This window comes from Scyliorhinus torazame, chromosome 5 (assembly GCF_047496885.1).
Source record: "Scyliorhinus torazame isolate Kashiwa2021f chromosome 5, sScyTor2.1, whole genome shotgun sequence".
NCBI lineage: Eukaryota > Metazoa > Chordata > Chondrichthyes > Carcharhiniformes > Scyliorhinidae > Scyliorhinus > Scyliorhinus torazame.
In genome coordinates, this window is record NC_092711.1 from 175,444,949 (window position 1) to 175,465,065 (window position 20,117).

Here is a 20,117-nt window from a genome sequence, read left to right on the forward strand (position 1 = left end):
GTACAGCCGATTTTGTTACAATATCACCACATTTATGGCCACAGTCAGCTTCGGTAAGCCCTCATATTACACGTCAGGTCCATGACCAGTACCATGCCAGGGATATGGGGCGAATGGTCAGGAGGGCAGTGGATCATTCGGATCCAACAGACTACGCACTTCAAGTCATGCCGGACGGCACTACCATAAAATATTTTGAGGTCCCTGAAACGATTAACACTCGACTGCAGCATCACAGGGGACATGATGTGTTGGAATATGTCAATCCACAGGTCTGGGCGGAATACCCATCACAAGTGGGAAAGACAAATGTTACACCTATTAAGGTGATGATTAAGGATCATGTAAAGCTACCTTCCATTCGACAATACCCCCTGAAATCTCAAGCTGCTCCATCAATAGATAAATTAATTCAAGAGCTGTTGAAACAGGGTATTTTGGTCCCTTGCCAATCAGAATGTAACACCCCCATACTTGCTGTGCCTAAACCAGCCAAACCAGACCAGTACCGATTAGTACAGGATTTACGTTCAATCAATGCCATCGCATAGCCGTTATATGCTCTCACCCTCCAACAGGATATTACGGTGTATAGCTCCCACTCGGTCATCGCACTACTGAGGCAACTGCAGACTCAGCATCTTACCGCAGCTCGTCAGAATAGGTATGAGATATACCTTTTGAACAATCCACGTCTGACATTTAAATACTGTACCACTATCAATCCAGCCTGTTTTCTTAGTGGTCCCCCTGTCCATGAAGACGCACCTGGCCACGACTGTTTAGCCTTGATTCAGGAAACTACCACAATAAGGGGCGATTTGAGTGACATTTCGTCAGAACAACCTGACATGATTATGTGTGGTCAAATATCCCACCGGGGTTTAGTTAATGACCTACTGCAGGCCCTCCTTATGCCCGCGCAGATTTCCGTTATTAAATGCGCTGCCCATACGAATGGTACAACCCCAGTTGACGTTGGTAATGAACGAGCAGATTGTGCAGCGCGGACAGCCGCGCAAATTCAGCAAGTGATGGTGCCTAAGATGTTAAGTCAGACTAAACGATCTACTATAAATATGTCTGCTTCTGACAAATCAATGCCAACCATCCAAGACGTCATAAGGTTACAGGAAGACGCTCCTGAGAGTGATAAACAAATGTGGAAACGGTTAGGTTGTACATATGATTCTGTTTCCTCTTTATGGACCACGCCTGCACATCAGACTTGTATGTCTGATGTGCTGGCTTTATGGGTCATTGAATGTGTACACTTTGCAACTCATTGTGGGGCTCGAGGGACTAGTGATTTGTTGCTGGACACTTGGTGGCACCCTAAAATGCAGGGGTTGGCCCAAAGTATCAGTAATCGGTGTTTGATTTGTCAGCAATATAACACCGGAAAAGGTATCCCTTGTGGGAAGGGGCAAACCCCGTTGCCCAGTGGTCCCTTTGAGACGCTCCAAATGGATTACATTGAGTTGGAAAGGTGTCAATGTTACAAATATGTTTTGGTCATTGTGGATGTGTTCAGCAGATGGGTCGAGGCGTATCCGACTATCGATAATAAAGCTGCTACTGTGGTTAAAGTCTTGATGAGGGAAATCATTCCCCGGTACGGTATACCAGCTCAGTTAAGTTCTGATAATGGGCCTCATTTTATTGGACAAATTAACAAGGAGTTTTGCTCCCAGTTGGGCATACGCCAGCAGTTACACTGTGCATACAGACCGCAGGCGGCCGGGGTGGTTGAGAGACACAATCAGACCCTCAAAACTAAATTGGCTAAATTAAGAGCAGACACGGGACTGACATGGCTTAAGTTGCTCCCCGTTGCCCTCTTCCAGCTGCGGTTTACACCTGCGGGACCGGCCCGGCTCTCTCCCGCCGAGATTCTTTATGGCAGGCCTCTTAGAACTCCCTGGAGCCTGCAGGTTCCCAGACTGGTTCAGTTCCATTAGATGACTGAAGAAATGACCGCCTATGTTCTAGCCCTTACGCAAGTGCTCAAGGAACTCCATGGCCAAGTCCGCGCGGCTCACCAGCCATTGCCCCAGTACCGAGCTCACTTTCAGTCCAGCCCGGTAGTTATGTCATGGTCAAAAATTGGACTAGGAAGGGGTCGGAGCCGCGATGGGACGGGCCCTTCCAAGTTCTCCTTACCACCCCCACAGCAGTTAAAGTGGAGGGGCGAAGTGCTTGGGTCCACCTACATCACTGTAAATGGAGTCCATCTCCACTACTGTAAAAGGTCGGATACTAACCTGCCTCCCTTCTCCAGTGCTATTTTACAGGTGTGGAGCATGATGGAGTGGCTACGCATCGTCTGTCTGATATTTGGCCTCACTTCGCTTGGCGTGTTATTGGCGATGGACATGGAAAAGGGGAATATTCTGTATCTGTGTAGCCCCAACCAATCTACAAGGATACATCACCTATGCAAAGGTGATGTTCTTCGCTGCCCCCATATACGAGGACATGGTATCGACTCATGGAAGGCCGTCAAAGTTAAGGAGAATGCAGAAGTCATGAAGCAGTTGCACCGGTCCCGGCGATAGGAAGGGAACATTATATGGACATTGCCTTGTTTTTGGAATACATGTAAATTTGATTTTGGATGTGTTAAGAGTGGTACAATAAAGGTAAAATCAGGCTGTCAGAAGAGTGTAGGAAGAGGCTATGAGAAAGAGAAAGGGACTAGAGAGAGGACGGGGCGTATGAGAAGGGAAGTACAGCTAGAACGTAGGTTACCGGGAGATACACTTAAGTTAGTTAAAGGCCAAACTGAGGAAAACCCGGTTAGTAAACCTTGGGAGCCCTCGGGGCAATAACCAAGGAGTTGTCTCAGCTACGGTTGTTTGCAATGCAGAACCGGTATGCTCTTGACTATCTTCTGGCCCGTGAGGGTGGGGTATGCGCCATAGTACAGGGCAAGTGTATCATGGGTGTTCAGGACTTGACCGCTAACATTACTAAATTTATGGATCGCATACGGGATCACTTGGACGGGATGCAGGATCCTGGCTCTTGGGGTAACTGGGGATTTGGAAGATGGAAGGACTGGTTGATAAATATGGCCATGTATCTAGTGGTAGCTATCGGCTGCATCTTTGTGGGCCTGGCCATCCTTAAATGTGTGATGGGTAGAATGCGGGGTGCACTGGATCAGATCACCGCCCCAATCACCGAAAAAATATTTAACTGTTAAAATCCATGAGGGTGAGGCAGATGAAGGGGGGCTAAGACAGGAATTGGAAATGCAGCGACGGATCTTTTAGATGAGGAACCGTAGCTATGGATTGGATAGTTTGGTTATCATGGAATGATAAAAGGAGGGAATGACGAATGTGATATAAAATAGTTACTTTAGAGATACTAGTTAATGTAATGTAGAAATAAGCCACTTTGATTCTGGCAGTTAGGGAGAAAGGGATTTGAGGCCGCATGGAAAAAGCAGGAAGAGGTGTGTCTATGAGAGTGATGCTGCATTGATAGGGGCCAGAGAAAGGGATTGGAAGTGAGCCAATCAGAATAGATCAAACAGGTCAGGAGGGATATAGGCTGACCTATGGGCGTCGAGTATGTGAAACTTGATACCATTTGAATTGATTTGCAGAGATCCCTTTGTTTCTTTGTTCATTCGCTTTCTGGGATATAGGAAACTGGATGTCTCTTATATTTCTATGAAATGAATCAAGCTTGCAAGCTAAATAAATAACTTCTTTTTACGTGCAAATCCATCTCAACTTTTATTGAGGCCAGACTGACAGAGAAAGAAATTTGGGAATCAACAACAGCTCCTTCTTCATCTCCTTTTTAAGCTCTTCCATGCAGCGTTTCATAAACTCGTGTTGTTCAGGGCCCCATATTAAACTGCCACCTTCCGACACCATCTTGGTTTTTGCTTGCCTTCCTTGCCGCTGCTCTCGAGGATCCACCGCAATCCGGCCACTTTCCTCTCCTTTTTCCATCCGTATCCAGGGGGGATTCCCTTCTGGTTTACCGCACAGTACTTTTAGCCGTTAAAATTGCCGTTGGGGCTCTTATTAAGAGCCCAAACGTCCGGTCCACCGGGAGCTGCCGAAACGTGCGACTTAGCTGGTCATCGCCGCACCCGGAAGTCTTCAAGCTGGTTATTGATGTCCCTCACCCTAGTACCGGTCAGGCAACATACCATGTGGGGCTCTCAATCCTGCTTTCAAAGGATGCTTTCTATCCTGTAATTATAGAATTCCCGACAACTACCACTTGTCTTTATGCTGCCCCTACTTGAATGGTATGTGCTTTGTAACTCCATAATTAATCTATTCTGTCACTCCCTTTACTTGGCCCTTCATTATATCACTATGGTATGTGTGGTTTGAAGAATTATTGAATTAAGCTCGACCAAGTACTTTGTATGCTTAAGTAACTAGACAGGCGGCATGGTGGTACAGTGGTTAGCACTGCTGCCTCACGGCGCTGAAGACCCGGGACCAATTCTGACCCGGGTCACTGCCTGTGTGGAGTTTGGACATTCTCCCCGTGTCTGCGTGGGTTTCATCCCCACAACCCAAAGATGTGAAGGTTAGGTGGATTGGCCATGCTAAATTGCCCCTTAATTGGACAAAAATAATCGGGTACTCTTAAATTTAAAAAAACAACTAAGCAGTGAACCCTTGATTTCTGCTTAATACACAGGGGTGAGTGTGTCTGAGAAGTATCCAATTGAAAAAACGTTTCCATAATTTTCATTGCTACAACGAGATATATTGTTTTGACAGTGACAGCTAGGTTGTGGAATTAATTGGATAGATCTTCCATAGACCTGGCACAGACATGATAGCCAAGTAACTTCCATCTATGCTGCCTCATTCTATAAGGCAGTGAATTATTTTTATTTTTATTTTGTCACAGGGTGTGGGAATCTCTGGCCAGGCCAGTTTTTTAAATTGTCAATCCCTAATTGCCCTTGAGAAGATGTTGTCAAGCTACCTTCTCGAACCACTGCAGTGTATGTGGTGAAGGTACAAGCACAGACTGTTAGGATGGAGTGCCAGGATTTTGACCCAGCGACAGGGAAGGAACTTGGTGTGTGGCTTGGAGTTAAATTGCAAGTCCAATGTGTTTCCCGCCCTTGTCCTTCTACCTGAGGAAGGAGCAGTGCTCCAAAAGCTAGTGATTTGAAACAAACGTGTTTAACCTGGTGTTGTGAGACTTCTTACTGTGCTCACCCCAGTCCAACACCGGCATCTCCACATCTTGTCCTTCTAGGTAGTGGAGGTGGTGACTTTGGGAGGTGCTTTGAAAAAATATTCAGTATCAAGGAATAAGGAGAGGAACCAGTTATTCTGATATTGAATGCAGCGAGACTCATTACTTTGCGGTGGAGGGGAGCCGAGGGAAACCTTTAAAAGCTCAATGTACTCTCTTAGGAGAGCAGCCATTTAAATTACATTGGTAAATAGAAGATAGCAGAATTATTTCAATTAGGGAACATTTTCTACTCCCGATTCGTGGTTTCAATGGTGTTGTTATTACCCAGCATCCCCGGCGTATGTGAATGTGCCCTATTCAGCCCACTGGAGCCCTGTGCGCAGGCGCAGTGCGAGGCTTTATCGACAGCATGCGCAGTGTCACTTTGCTCGGAACCCTGCGGATGAAGTAGATAGATTTTTCGGTAGGTGAGAGTCGGTGTGGCGGAGGGAGGAATGGAGACCGAGTCCGGGTGGGGAGGGAGCAGAGGCTTTATAAAATACTCGCTCAGGCTGCAAGACCCGGAAGAAGCCTGCAGATCCCGTACTTTCTACTCCAGGGCTTTGTTCCCGGGAACAGGCCCGAGTTAGCGCACGCCATCTTGTTTCGGTGGGCAGCAATGCGCACGCGCGGATTTGCGGGAAGAGTGGGCGGGGCTTCAGGGGCCAGCGAACTTGGATGATGACAACCCTCAGAACGAAACAGCTGGAAAGAGCCAGCTGGAGAACATTCCACTGCCCAGATTGGCCTTTCACTGCCTTTATTGGTTGGCCTTTGGCTTCCCGGATTGGTTGCCCAGAAGGTTCAAATTAAAGCAAAATACTGCAGATGTTGGTAATAGGACATAGAACATACAGTGCAGAAGGAGGCCATTCGGCCCATCGAGTCTGCACTGACCCACTTAAGCCCTCACTTCCACCCTGTCCCCGTACCCCGATGACCCCTCCTAACCTTTTTTAGTCACTAAGGGCAACTTATCATTGCCAATCCACCTAACCTGAATGTCTTTGGACTGTCAGAGGAAACCGGAGGAAACCCATGCAGACACGGGGAGAACGTGCAGACTCCGCACAGTGACCCAGCAGGGAATCGAACCTGGGACCCTGGTGCTGTGAAGCCACAGTGCTATCCACTTGTGCTACTGTGCTGCCCTAATGTGAAATAAAAACACAAAATGCTGGATAAACTCAGCAGGGCTGGCATCATCTGTGGAGAGAAACAGTTAATGTTTTGGATCTAAATAATAGCCACAGGGAATGGGGTACAAAGATTGGGGAAAGTAGATTGTGAGCGCGCAGGGGCAGTTGGAGTGAGTGGGGGAGCACTTCTGAAGAGAGGAACCTCTGAGTGAGAAGGGGAGGGGGTTTGAAGGGCTTCTGAGTGAGTGGGGAGGAAGTTTGATGAGAGGGACTTCTGACTGTGCAAAGGTAGTTAGGGTTAGGGAGGTAGGGTTCAGGGGAGTGGAGCTGGACAGAGGTTTAGTGTTTATATGTTGGGGACCAGCATGGAGTGTCTGGGAACGGCATGAGGTCCGATGGAGCTGTGTGCACACTGGTGGCAGGTAGAATAGGCAGAGTGTAAGTCAAATATTTATATCTGGAATGTTACAAGAGTATATTTTTGTTTTTGGACAACTCTTTGGCCTCCTCCACCATGTAAATGGTATCCACTTGGCACCCCTAAAACGCTCATGGCTCCAGTTTCCACAATCCTTCCACAGTCCAGTCTCAAGAGATTTTTCCCATTTCCCCCTGTCAAAGGTTTCGTCATTAAGACCTCCCACCATCTACCCCACCTCGCAAGGCAGTGGCAGGCATTCAAGCAGTAAAGAAGGCAAATGGTATGTTGGTCTTCATAGCGAGAGGATTCGAGTGTAGGAATAGAGATGTTTTACTGCAGTTGTATAGGGCACTGGTGAGCCCACACCTGGAGTATTGTGTGCAGTTTTGGTATCCTTATCTGAGGAAGGATGTTCTTGCTATGGAGGGAGAGCAGCGGAGGTTTACCAGGCCGATTCCTGGGATGGCGGGATTTTCATATGAGTAGAGAATAAGTCAGTTAGGATTATATTAATTGGAGTTTAGAAGAGTGAGAGGGGATCTCATAGAAACTTAGAAAATTCTAACAGGATTAGACAGGATAGATTCAGAATGTTCCGGATGGTGGGGGAGACCGAAGTAGGGTTCATAATTTGAGGATAAGGGGTAAACCTTTTAGGACTGAGATGAGAAATGTCTTCACCCAGGCAGTGGTGAATCTGTGGAATTCGCTACAACAGAAAATAGTTGAGGCCAAAACGTTGTGAAATGTTGAAAAAAGAATGAGATAGAGCTCTTGGGGCTGAAGGGATATGGGTGGGGTGGGGGGGGAGGTGGGGGAGGTGGGATCAGGGTATTGAACTTGATGATCAGCCATGATCATAATGAAGGGTGGAGCAGGTTCGAAGGGCCGAATGGCCTCCCCCTGCTTCTATTTTCTATGTTTCTCCGTTGGAGTTGGTCACTCCAGGTGCTGGATAAACAGGTATTAGTGTGAATACGCACACAAGCAGCAGAGTTTGGTGTGACCTTATGTGGAGTTGAATCTGAGAGGCTGGCAAGGGGAACATTAGAGTAGTTAAGGTTTGAGGTGACAAAGGAATGAATGAATTTCAGCAGCTGATGGGATGAGGCAGCAGCAAATCGGGACAATGTTACTGAGGTGGAAATAGACAATGTTCGTGCTGTGTAGTCAGAAACTCAATTTGGGATGAAATTTGACAACCAGATTATGAACAGACTGGTTCAGCCTCAGAGTTGCAATCTAGAGAATAGCTAGGGAGTGGGGTTTGTAACAGAAACTGAAGATGATTGCTTTCCTCTTCCCAATGTTTAAATGGAGGGCATTTCTGCTTATCCTGTACTGAGTCAGACAATTCGGGAAGTTTTCTGACTTGGAGGGACACTTGTAGATGATAGCATTCACATAACCTCTAGGTGAAGGGTTTTGGATGTAACATAAAAGCTCTGGTCGAGTTTAAGATATATAAAATCCACTCCCTCAAGTCTTCCCCCTCCCTGGGGCAGCGCAGTGGTTAGCATTGCTGCCTCACGGCACTGAGGTTCCAGATTCAATTCCGGCTCTGGGTCACCGTCCATGTGGAGTTTGCACGTTCTCCCCGTGTTTGCGTGGGTTTCGCCCCTACCACCCAAAAATGTGCAGGGTAGGTGGATTGGCCATGCTAAATTGCCTCTTAATTGGAAAAAATGAATTGGGTACTCTAAATTTATATTTTAAAAATGTCTTCCACCTCCCTCTATCCTCCCCAGAGTCTTCTCACGGCCCAGACCAGGTGGCAGCTTCCCTTCCCTGAGGACATTAGTGAACCAGTTGTGTTTTTATAACAATCCACCAGTTTTCGTGGTCACTTTTCCTAGTGCCGGCCCCACAAATGACCAGATTCATTCAGCTCAATTTCACAACCTGCCTTTCTGTTTTTGTGGGTTCTCTCTCACTCCCTTTTTTTCTGTTTTAAATCAATTTGACAGGGTGTTCGAAGGGGAGGATTTGCAGTCGGGAAACTTGAACCTCCCATCAGGATCTGACAGAGTCGCCCAATTCATCGTAAAGTCAGTATCATCAGATTTTGAACATGGAAGGAAAAAGCACCGTTAACAATGGGGAGAAACCGTACACGTGCTCGGAGTGTGGACAAGGCTACAGGCGATTTTCTGGCCTGTTGAAACACAAGCACATTCACACTGGAGAGAGGCCATATAAATGTGGGGATTGTGGGAAGGTATTCAGATACCCATCTGAACTGCAAGCTCATCAGCGCAATCACACTGGGGAGAGGCAGTTCAACTGTCCCGTGTGTGGGCAGGGATTCACTCAGTCATCCACTCTGGTGACACATCAGCGAATTCACACCGGGGAGAGGCCATTTATCTGCTCTGAGTGTGGAAAGCGATTCACTCATTCATACAACCTGCTGAACCACCAGAGAGTTCACAGCGGGGAGAGGCCGTTCCTCTGCTCTGACTGTGGGATGGGATTCACTCATTCATCCAACCTGCTGACACACCAGCGGGTTCACACTGGGGAGAAGCCGTTCACCTGCTCCGAGTGTGCAAAAAGATTCACTCGTTTATCCAACCTGCGGAAACACCAACGCAGTCACACTGCGGAGAAGCCGTTCACCTGCTCCGAGTGTGGGGAAGGATTCACTCATTTATCCAAACTGCGGAAACACCAGCGCAGTCACACTGATAACCTGTTTGAACGCTCACCTCCAGGGAGTGCTGTAGAGGTTCAGGAGAACTGATATCCCATCCACGTGTTCACACTGACAAGCGACCGTTCAGGTGCTCTCATACGGGACTGGGTTCAGGCGATCACCTCAACTCACTACACACCAGTGTGCTGATGCTGGAGCGAGGCTGTTCACCTCCTCAGTGTGTGGGAAGGGATTGATTGTTTGTCCAGCCTGTTAATACATCAGCAAGTTCACATGTAATTACTGTGATTGGATTCTGCAGTGGATAACATCCAGGATGCAATTGTGTTCATTGGGTCTGTTTCTGCTGATGCTAATATACTCCTGCTCAATTAGGGGTTAATATTCTGGATAAAGGATAAATAAATCAGCTTTATGTTAAACGTAGTGTGACATGTCTTTTTAATGTCTCCAACATAAGTTTGAAGTGCTGTCCCTCTCCTGTCTCCTCCATCTTCACCCCCAGGTGTGAGGAGCTCGTGGTGCTTCTTTGTCACTGAGACTGAGACAATCGATCAGCTGCCTCCCTCCCACTAACCCACCGGCTCAAACTGTCTCGAAACTTCATCCTTCCCTGAGTCTTGACCTCCCACCTTTCTTTAGTTTTTCTCCTATCTCTCCTCTTGCCCTCTGAGCTCACCTTGTCCACGAGACCCACCTCCTGCTCCCTTGACCGTATCCTCACTAAGTTACTGAGCAGACATGTTCCCCATGTGAGCTGATTGTTTTCACTGTTCCCTCACTTCCTATCTCACTCTGCAAACTGCTAACATCACCCTCTCCATGAAGAACCAGCCCTTGATCCCACCCTCTGTGCAAACTGCCTCCCCATCTTCAACCTCCCTTTCCTCTCCAAAATCATTAAATGTCTTGGAAATTGGAGTCCGAGAGAAAGCGTGCATCAAAAAACAACAGCAAAAGTTTCCACAAACTTATAAAAAGGAAAAGAGCAACTGGATTGAGCAAGTAAGACAGAGCATTCACTAAGTCACCCGACCTGCTGATCCACCAGCGAGTTCACACTGGGGCGAGACCATTTACCTGCTGAGTGTGGGAAGGGATTCACTACTGCAATCCAATTGATGAGACACCAGCGAGTTCACACCAGGGAGAGGCCATTAACCTGCTCTGAGTGTGGGAAGGGATTCGCTCATTTACCCAACCCGTTGAGACACAATGTCACCCAAACCAATGAGAGACCCTTTAAATGCTCTGACTGTGGGAATGGGTTTGAAAGCTCTTTGGTACTGATGGAACATCAGTGCACTCACACCAGGAAGTAGCCCTGTGGGAAGGGTTTGTGGGAAGGGATTCACTCGGTCATCCAATCTATTGAAACACCAGCGGATTTTGAGGATACGGGGTGAACCACTGAGGACTGAGATTAGGAGAAAGTTCTTCACACCAGTGAATTCACAAGTGATGACAGGAGTTGGACTCTACTGTTATTGCTGCTGTTAATCACACCCAGGACTGAACCATGTTCATTCTGACATTTGGTGAAGTGGGAAGGTCGGAGGGTTTCTCTCTGCTGGACTGGCCGGTCTCACAACTTTGCTTCCAGTGGGCTGATGCTCTTTGAGACTGAGAGTATTAGGTAACCAAAGGTAGTTTTAAGGGATTTATTTTTGTATGGATAAACATTAGAAAAAAGTTATAGTTTTGTGCCTCGAAGGGAGCTGTAGTTCGATGTTAAAGGCTGTCTGCGTGGGGGTTAGCTTCATCCTGAGATACTATTGTGTTTAGATAGCTCCGCATAAAGGAAAGATAATTGATTAACAACTAGAGAGGCCCTGTAAAGTAGCAAACAGCATTCTTTTGTTCTTTAGTTTATAGATGAAAGCTAGCAGTCGTTGCAGGCAGTTGGAATCAGGTAACAGAGCAGTGAACAGCTCCCAACTCTGCTCAGAGAAGCTGGAGAGAGAAACCAACTCTCTCATAAGAACTAGGAGCAGGAGTAGGCCATCTGGCCCCTTTGAGCCTGCTCCACCATTCATTGAGATCATGGCTGACCTTTTGTGGACTCAGCTCCACTTTCCGGCCCAAACACCATAACCCTTAATCCCTTTATTCTTCAAAAAACTATCTATCTTTATCTTAAAAACATTTAATGAAGGAGCCTCTACTGCTTCACTGGGCAAGGAATTCCATAGATTCACAACCCTTTGGGTGAAGAAGTTCCTCCTAAACTCAGTCCTAAATCTACTTCCCCTTATTTTGAGGCTATGCCCCCTAGTTCTGCTTTCACCCGCCAGTGGAAACAACCTGCCCGCATCTATCCTATCTATTCCCTTCATAATCTTATATGTTTCTATAAGATCCCCCCTCATCCTTCTAAATTCCAATGAGTACAGTCCCAGTCTACTCAACCTCGTAATCCAACCCCTTCAGCTCTGGGATTAACCTAGTGAATCTCCTCTGCACACCCTCCAGTGCCAGTACGTCCTTTCTCAAGTAAGGAGACCAAAACTGAACACAATACTCCAGGTGTGGCCTCACTAACACCTTATACAATTGCAGCAGAACCTCCCTAGTCTTAAACTCCATCCCTCTAGCAATGAAGGACAAAATTCCATTTGCCTTCTTAATCACCTGTTGCACCTGAAAACCAACTTTTTGCGACTCATGCACTAGCACACCCAGGTCTCTGCACAGCAGCATGTTTTAATATTTTATCATTTAAATAATAATCCCTTTTGCTGTTATTCCTACCAAAATGGATAACCTCACATTTGTCAACATTGTATTCCATCTGCCAGACCCTAGCCCATTCACTTAGCCTATCCAAATCCCTCTGCAGACTTCCAGTATCCTCTGCACTTTTTGCTTTACCACTTATCTTCGTGTCGTCTGCAAACTTGGACACATTGCCCTTGGTCCCCAACTCCAAATCATCTATGTAAATTGTGAACAGTTGTGGGCCCAACACTGATCCCTGAGGGACACCACTAGCTACTGATTGCCAACCAGAGAAACACCCATTAATCCCCACTCTTTGCTTTCTATTAATTAACCAATCCTCTATCCATGCCACTACTTTCCCCTTAATGCCATGCATCTTTATCTTATGCAACAACCTTTTGTGTGGCACCTTGTCAAAGGCTTTCTGGAAATCCAGATATACCACATCCATTGGCTCCCCTTTATCTACCGCACTGTTAATGTCCTCAAAAAATTCCACTAAATTAGTTAGGCACGACCTGCCCTTTATGAACCCATGCTGCGTCTGTCCAATGGGACAATTTCCATCCAGATGCCTCGCTATTTCTTCCTTGATGATAGATTCCAGCATCTTCCCTACTACCGAAGTTAAGCTCACTGGCCTATAATTACCCGCTTTCTGCTTACCTCCTTTTTTAAACAGTGGTGTCACGTTTGCTAATTTCCAATCCGCCGGGACCACCCCAGAGTCTAGTGAATTTTGGTAAATTATCACTAGTGCATTTGCAATTTCCCTAGCCATCTATTTTAGCACTCTGGGATGCATTCCATCAGGGCCAGGAGACTTGTCTACCTTTAGCCCCATTAGCTTGCCCATCACTACCTCCTTGGTGATATCAATCCTCTCAAGGTCCTCACCTGTCATAGCCTCATTTCCATCAGTCACTGGCATGTTATTTGTGTCTTCCACTGTGAAGACCGACCCAAAAAACCTGTTCAGTTCCTCAGCCACTTCCTCATCTCCCATTATTAAATCTCCCTTATCATCCACTAAAGGACCAATATTTACCTTAGCCACTCTTTTTTGTTTTATGTATTTGTAGAAACTTTTACTATCTGTTTTTATATTCTGAGCAAGTTTACTCTCATAATCTATCTTACTCTTCTTTATAGCTTTTTTAGTAGCTTTCTGTTGCCCCCTAAAGATTTCCCAGTCCTCTAGTCTCCCACTGATCTTTGCTACTTTGTATGTTTTTTCCTTCAATTTGATACTCTCCCTTATTTCCTTAGATATCCACGGTCGATTTTCCCTCTTTTTACCGTCCTTCCTTTTTGTTGGTATAAACCTTTGAAAGCTTTGAAACCTTTGAAAAAACCTCTCAGCTTTGCTATAAGAAAAGCAAAGCTGTACATTGGAGTAATGTGCAGGAAAGAAGATTCCGAGGAAACTCAGGGATAGCTGGGTCTGAAAACCTGGAAAGAGAACAGGATTCTGTTCAAGAATCAGACAACGCTGAGAAGTAATTGGTTAGTGAAAATACAAGACAAACGTTTCCTAAAAATAATCCTCACTGTTAAAATGTGTTAATACCGTCTATGAACAAATTGCAAAGTATTGGTTGGATATCAGAATTTGAGTAACAGTGAAAGTCAATGAAAGCAGTGAAATCATAAATGGGTTGATCCAAAATCCTGGCACGGATGTACTGCTAAAAATGGAGTCAAAAGGGCCCTTTGGAAAAGTTGGATTGGATTTTGGAATGTGGATCACTAAGTAAAGGTATTCTTATAAGGGAATATTATAAAAATTATTTTGGGAGTGAAGTTTGGAAACTTTCGAATGACAACCATCTGTGGGGATTCTAAGGAGAAATCCGGAAATACTAACTTTGTGCCAATTGGGGCTTCAAATGTATTTTGTCATCCATGTTAGTCTTAAAACTTGTGTGTATTGGTGAAGTGGAAGGAGGTGTAAAGGAGGATTGTATTATAATCCATTTTTATGTTTCATTTTTTTCTTATTGATAAACTAATCAGTAGCCCCGTGATTCTGTTTCATTTAAAAAAGTTAAAGTCTTTTGAGCCAGGGTTCCATTGTGGGATTTTCCTGTTCCGTTATAACGTCAACTGGGATCGGAACAGTAGTGAAAATTTCCACTGAAATGGAAACATGGAAAATAGGAGCAAGAGGAGGCCATTCGGCCCGTCAAGCATTCTTTACCATTCATTCTGATCATGGCTGATCACCCAACTCAGTAACCTGTTCCCCCTCCCCCCGTGTCCTTTGATCCTTTAACCCCAAGATCTCTATCTAACTCCTTCTCGAAAACATACAATGCTTTGGCCATAACTGCTTCCTGTGGTAGAAAATTCCACAGACTCACCGCTCTCTGGTTGAAGAACTTTCTCCAAATCTCAGTCCTCATAGATCGAAAATAAATTCAGAAAGAACTGGAAAAACGCAGCAGGTCTGACAGCATCTGTGGAGAGAGAAACAGAGATAACGTTTCACGTCCAATGTAACTCTACTTCAGAACTAAAGAGAGAGAGAAATGTGATGGGTTTGATGCTGATGAGAAAGGGGGAGGGTCAGGTAGAACAAAAGAGAAAGTCAGGGATTGATTAGAGGATGGGTGAGATTAATAGACAAAAGTGTCCTGGAACAAAAGACAAAGGGCGAGGTACTGGTTGCAGTAAAGAAACAAAGCATTGCGGCAGCATGGTGACACAGTGGTTAGCTCTGCTGCCCATGGCGGTGAGGTCCCAGGTTCGATCCCGGCCCCGGGTTACTGTCCGTCTGGAGTTGGCACATTCTCCCCGTGTCTGCGTGGGTCTCACCCCCACAAGCCAAAGATGTGCAGTGTAGGTGGATTGGCCACGCTAAATTGCCCCTTAATTGGAAAAAAATAATTGGGAATTCTGAAAAAAATGTAAAAACAAAGAAATAAAGCATTTTTTGAGTAAGTGTTAATGGCAGAATAAAGGACAGCTCTGTCTGGAAGTAAAAAAACAGGTAAACAAGGTGCAGACTGGCACTCGGCAAAAAAACAAATCAAAATGGAGGAGAGCGTTCAGGGTCTGAAGTTGTTGAACTCAATGTTGAGTCCAGAAGGCTGTAAAGTGCCTCATTGGAAGATGAGGGGCTGTTCGTCCAGCTGGTGTTTCTTTTTTTAATTTAGAGTACCCAATTCATTTTTTCCAATTTAGGGACAATTTAGCGTGGCCAATCCACCTACCCTGCGCATCTTTGGGTTGTGGGGGCGAAACCCACACAAACACGGGGAGAATGTGCAAACTCCACACGGTCAGTAACCCAGAGCCGCGATGAACCCTGGGACCTCTGTGCTGTGAGGCTGCAGTGCTAACCACTGCGCTACCGTGCTGCCCTAAGTTGGTGAATTCTAATGGCAGCAAGTGGAAGGTCAGGGTCATGCTTGTGGACTGAGCGGAGGTGTTCCACAAAGAAGGCAGGGAACAGGCTACAGATGAATTAAAGAGAAACCACTTGGGTCCAGAACATTGTGAACATCCTTTTACTCTGGTTGTCTTTGAATCTCAAGTCATTTTCTGTTTTTTTAACCATGTCCCGTTTCATTGATAAACATTTATCTGTAAAAAATATTTGAACTTTTGGCCTTTTCAAGTTAAGATTGATGCATTTTAGAGAAAGTGGGTGAGACTTCAAATGAAGTTACTGTGAAAAGCCCCTCGTCACCACATTCCGGCGCCTGTTTGGGGAGGCTGTTTCGGTGTTTCGGGCCATGGTTTAGAGAATCCCAAAGTGTATCATGGAGTTCACCTGACCCACAACATTTAATAGATTGTGGTATGGGGAGCACACAGCTCACTCTACAGGTATGGTACAGCAGAAAATGGACCAGTGTTTTTTTAAAAACAAAACAATGTTTATTCTGTGAACTCAAGTTAACATTTTTAAAACAAACAGTGAATATCTTAGCAACCAGTAAATCTAATACACCCCTCCCCAAAGAATACAACACTAAGTAACCTGTATGCTGTCTACACCCAAAAGACTTAACAAACTTTCAAACAGGAACACATTAGGTTTACATTTAATACTGAAACCATTTTACAATTCTGAGTTCACCAAATGATCCATAGATAGTCTTTGGATGGCAGAGATCATAGCAGTGCAGCTCATTTTTAACTTCAGATTCAGCTCACTGAAAAACACAGACACGCCCAAGCTTTCTCAAACTGAAACTAAAAAGCAGAAGTATAGCTCAGCTCCCCCCACACTCTGACATCACTCCAGTAACATGAGCAGCTCCATTTCTTAAAGGTACATTTCTTAAACACCCATTTCTTAAAGGGTATTCTCACATGACACCTCCCCCCTCCCCCAAGAAAAAAAAATAAACCATCAACTTCAAGATGGTTTCATTTTCCACCTTTTCACCATCCTTTAAGAAATGCACACAGTAAATATACTTTATCATTTCAAAAAACAACACACGCAAACAGGTATAATATAGTCCCATGTTGTTTTTCATTCTTCTTTCTCCAACTGAAATACGTCTCGATTGACAGTCTCTTTGAACAAGAAGGTCTCTGCACGATCCATCCATTGCTCTACACCTCAGCATTTCTTTTTAAAGTCAGATACAATCTGATCACAGAGTCCCTTGCAATACTCCAACGCAGGAGCATTGGGTATCACAGCTTTCAGGCAGTCAAATGCCTCTTGAAATTCCGCTGTCCATTGAAATTTTTGACGTTTCTTAAGCAAGTCCATCAGTGGAGCAATCACGCTACAAAACTTTTGTACAAATGTTCGATCAAATCCACTCATGCCAAGAAATCGCATAATTTCCCTTCGTGTCGAGGGTATTGAAAACCCCTCAAGGAAAGTGATTTGGGCTTTTCCAAATTCACTTTTGGCTAGGTTTATCACCAAACCCGCTTCCTTTTCTTAAACACCCATTTCTTAAAGAGTACTCTTACATGACAACGGGAATTGAACCCGCGCTGCTGGCCTGCTTTGGTCTGCTTTAAAAGCCAGCTATTTAGCCCTGTGCTAAACCAGCCCCTAAGATGCTAAACCAAGGCCCTGTCTGCCCCTCTCGGGTGGATGTAAAAGTTCCCACAGCCACTATTTTGAAGAAGGGCAGGGGAGTTATCCCCGGTGTCCTGGTCAACATTTATCCCTCAATCAACATCATTAAAAACAGAACATTTGCTCATTGTCACATTGCTGTGTGTGGGATCTTGCTGTGGGTAAATTGGCTGCTGAATTTCCTTCATTAAAACAGTGATTACATTTCAGAAATATTTTATCAGCTGTAAAGCACTTTGGGACGTCCTGTGGTTATGAAAGGTGCTCTAGGAATGCAAGTTTTTTAATTGAAGATTTCTGTTATCTGGAACTTAATTTATTTCAGCCACCCCCAACTTACCACTTAATAAATTCACTTTGGTTCAGACAAGACTTTAACCAATTAAGACAAAGGCAGAATTCACTGGATAGTAAATTTAAAAATAAATTTATTAAATGAAACAGGCTTACTGAACAACTTGAAGATATTGACCGTTAGAACTTTCTGTGTGTGATCAGTCTGCAGAAGCGTAATCCTCTCTGGCTCCTTCTTTGACAGTAATTCTTGTGGAATTCAGCCTCGGGAGTCTGGCTCTTTCTTTGACAGTAATTTCCTTGGAACTCGGCCTCGGGAGTCTTCAGTACTTGGCCAGCAAGGTAGACCTTCAGAGCCTCTACTTTTATCCCTAAAGTGACCATAACCTCACGTCAGAGTTGTGCCTGTTGTAACATGATAATTGGTCAATTTGGCCACTAGATTAATTTAATTGGATCCCCAATTACTGCGTCCGCCTTCTCTCATTATCGGAGACAGGAATACAATAGAACTGTTTTATAGTATCCTTTTATCTGATTCTATACAATCCTTTATTCAGTTTCAAATATTGAGGCTAATCACAGTTTGAAGGTTTTTCTTGCCAGTACATTTATCCTCATTGCACATTCTTTACATACACAGCAATTAAGCTTTTACATTTTTACAGCAAATGAAAATCAGGGCACGATCTAATGGCCACGATGCACAAGGCGCAAATCCAAGTGCGCCAGTTAGATCGCAGAAGTCGGAAATCGGGCACTGCACCAAGCGCCAATCGGTTTCCAACCTAACCAGTCTATTCCCATTGGCGAGATCTGGATACAATTAAGGCCAATCTCCATCGCATTAACTGGAAGGACCCCCTATCTAAAGGCCTCCCTTGATTTAAGCGACTCCCCAGTTGGTCACATGAACACCGATTAGTATTGGCCCTCACAGACAAGGGTCAGGCGGCACGGTACCTGAGGGGTTCCCGGGCCATTGGAGGCCCATGAGTGGTGAGGGTTAGGGTAGGGTGGCCCCCCTGGTCCAGCCCCTGGAACGTGTGCATCTTGGCACTGCCAAACTGGCACCTTGGCATCACAAATCTGGGTATTTCACACTCTGCCCACTCACTAAGATCATTCATAAAGACTGGTCTTGATTTTGTGCAACAACCATGTCTTTCTCTCGATTTCAAATCCCCTGTGAAAATCCAAACACAGCGTATTGTGAAATTAATAGATTTAAAACAGAACGAGTTGTTGGGATTCACTGCCTGACAAAGGTGCAGGAAGGAAATTCAACTGTAACTTTCAAAAGGAAACTGGACAGATTCTGTCAGAAAAGAAACTGGCCGGGCGATGGGACTAATTAGATAGTTCACTCAAAGAGCTAGCATGGGAATGATGGGCAGGATGGCCTCTTTCTGTGCTCACTGAGACTCGTTTGCATTTGAAGAAAGTTGGAAATACCTGGAAGCCACTTCCTACGATGCAGGTAGAAGCAGAGATGTTGGAATGTGACCAAAGGGAAATTGGATGGGCTTTTAAGGGAAATAAACTGACAGGGATACGGGGATAGAACAGGGCAATGGTTTGATCGACAGATCTATTCACATTGTGAATCTTTGGAATTCTCTACCCCAGAGGGCTGTGGAAGCTCAGTCATTGAGTGTGTTTAAAGCAGAGACTGACAGATTTCTAAATTCCGATAACAGGAAGGGCATTATTCAGGAGTCAGGAGGGCTAGAAGGGGTCACGAAAAGTCATTGGCAAATAGGGTTAAGGAAAATCCCAAGGCTTTTTACACGTACATAAAAAGCAAGAGGGTAGCCAGGGAAAGGGTTGGCCCACTGAAGGATAGGCAAGGGAATCTATGTGTGGAGCCAGAGGAAATGGGTGAGGTACTAAATGAATACTTTGCATCAGTATTCACCAAAGAGAAGAAATTGGTAGATATTGAGTCTGGAGAAGGGTGTGTAGATAGCCTGGGTCACATTGAGATCCAAAAAGATGAGGTGTTGGGTGTCTTAAAAAATATTAAGGTAGATAAGTCCCCAGGGCCTGATGGGATCTACCCCAGAATACTGAAGGAGGCTGGAGAGGAAATTGCTGAGGCCTTGACAGAAATCTTTGGATCCTCGCTGTCTTCAGGGGATGTCCCAGAGGACTGGAGAATAGCCAATGTTGTTCCTCTGTTTAAGAAGGGTAGCAAGGATAATCCCGGGAACTACAGGCCGGTGAGCCTTACTTCAGTGGTAGGGAAATTACTGGAGAGAATTCTTCGAGACAGGATCTACTCCCATTTGGAAGCAAATGGACGTATTAGTGAGAGGCAGCACGGTTTTGTGAAGGGAAGGTCGTGTGTCACTAACTTGATAGAGTTTTTCGAGGAGGTCACTAAGATGATTGATGCAGGTAGGGCAGTGGATGTTGTCTATATGGACTTCAGTAAGGCCTTTGACAAGGTCCCTCATGGTAGACTAGTACAAAAGGTGAAGTCACACGGGATCAGGGGTGAGCTGGCAAGGTGGATACAGAACTGGCTAGGCCATAGAAGGCAGAGAGTAGCAATGGAAGGATGCTTTTCTAATTGGAGGGCTGTGACCAGTG

The 20,117-nt window shown here is 45.3% G+C and overlaps 1 long non-coding RNA gene across 1 annotated transcript; it reads right to left on the minus strand.

Annotated features, from left to right (window-relative positions):
* Positions 1-13,020: 13,020 nt before the first annotated feature.
* Positions 13,021-19,487, minus strand: LOC140420739 (uncharacterized). The gene is made up of 3 exons (XR_011946541.1): positions 17,679-19,487; positions 14,536-14,631; positions 13,021-13,624 (listed from the first exon to the last, which is right to left on the minus strand). It is a non-coding gene; the product is annotated as an uncharacterized lncRNA (long non-coding RNA).
* Between the last annotated feature and the right edge of the window lie 630 nt (positions 19,488-20,117).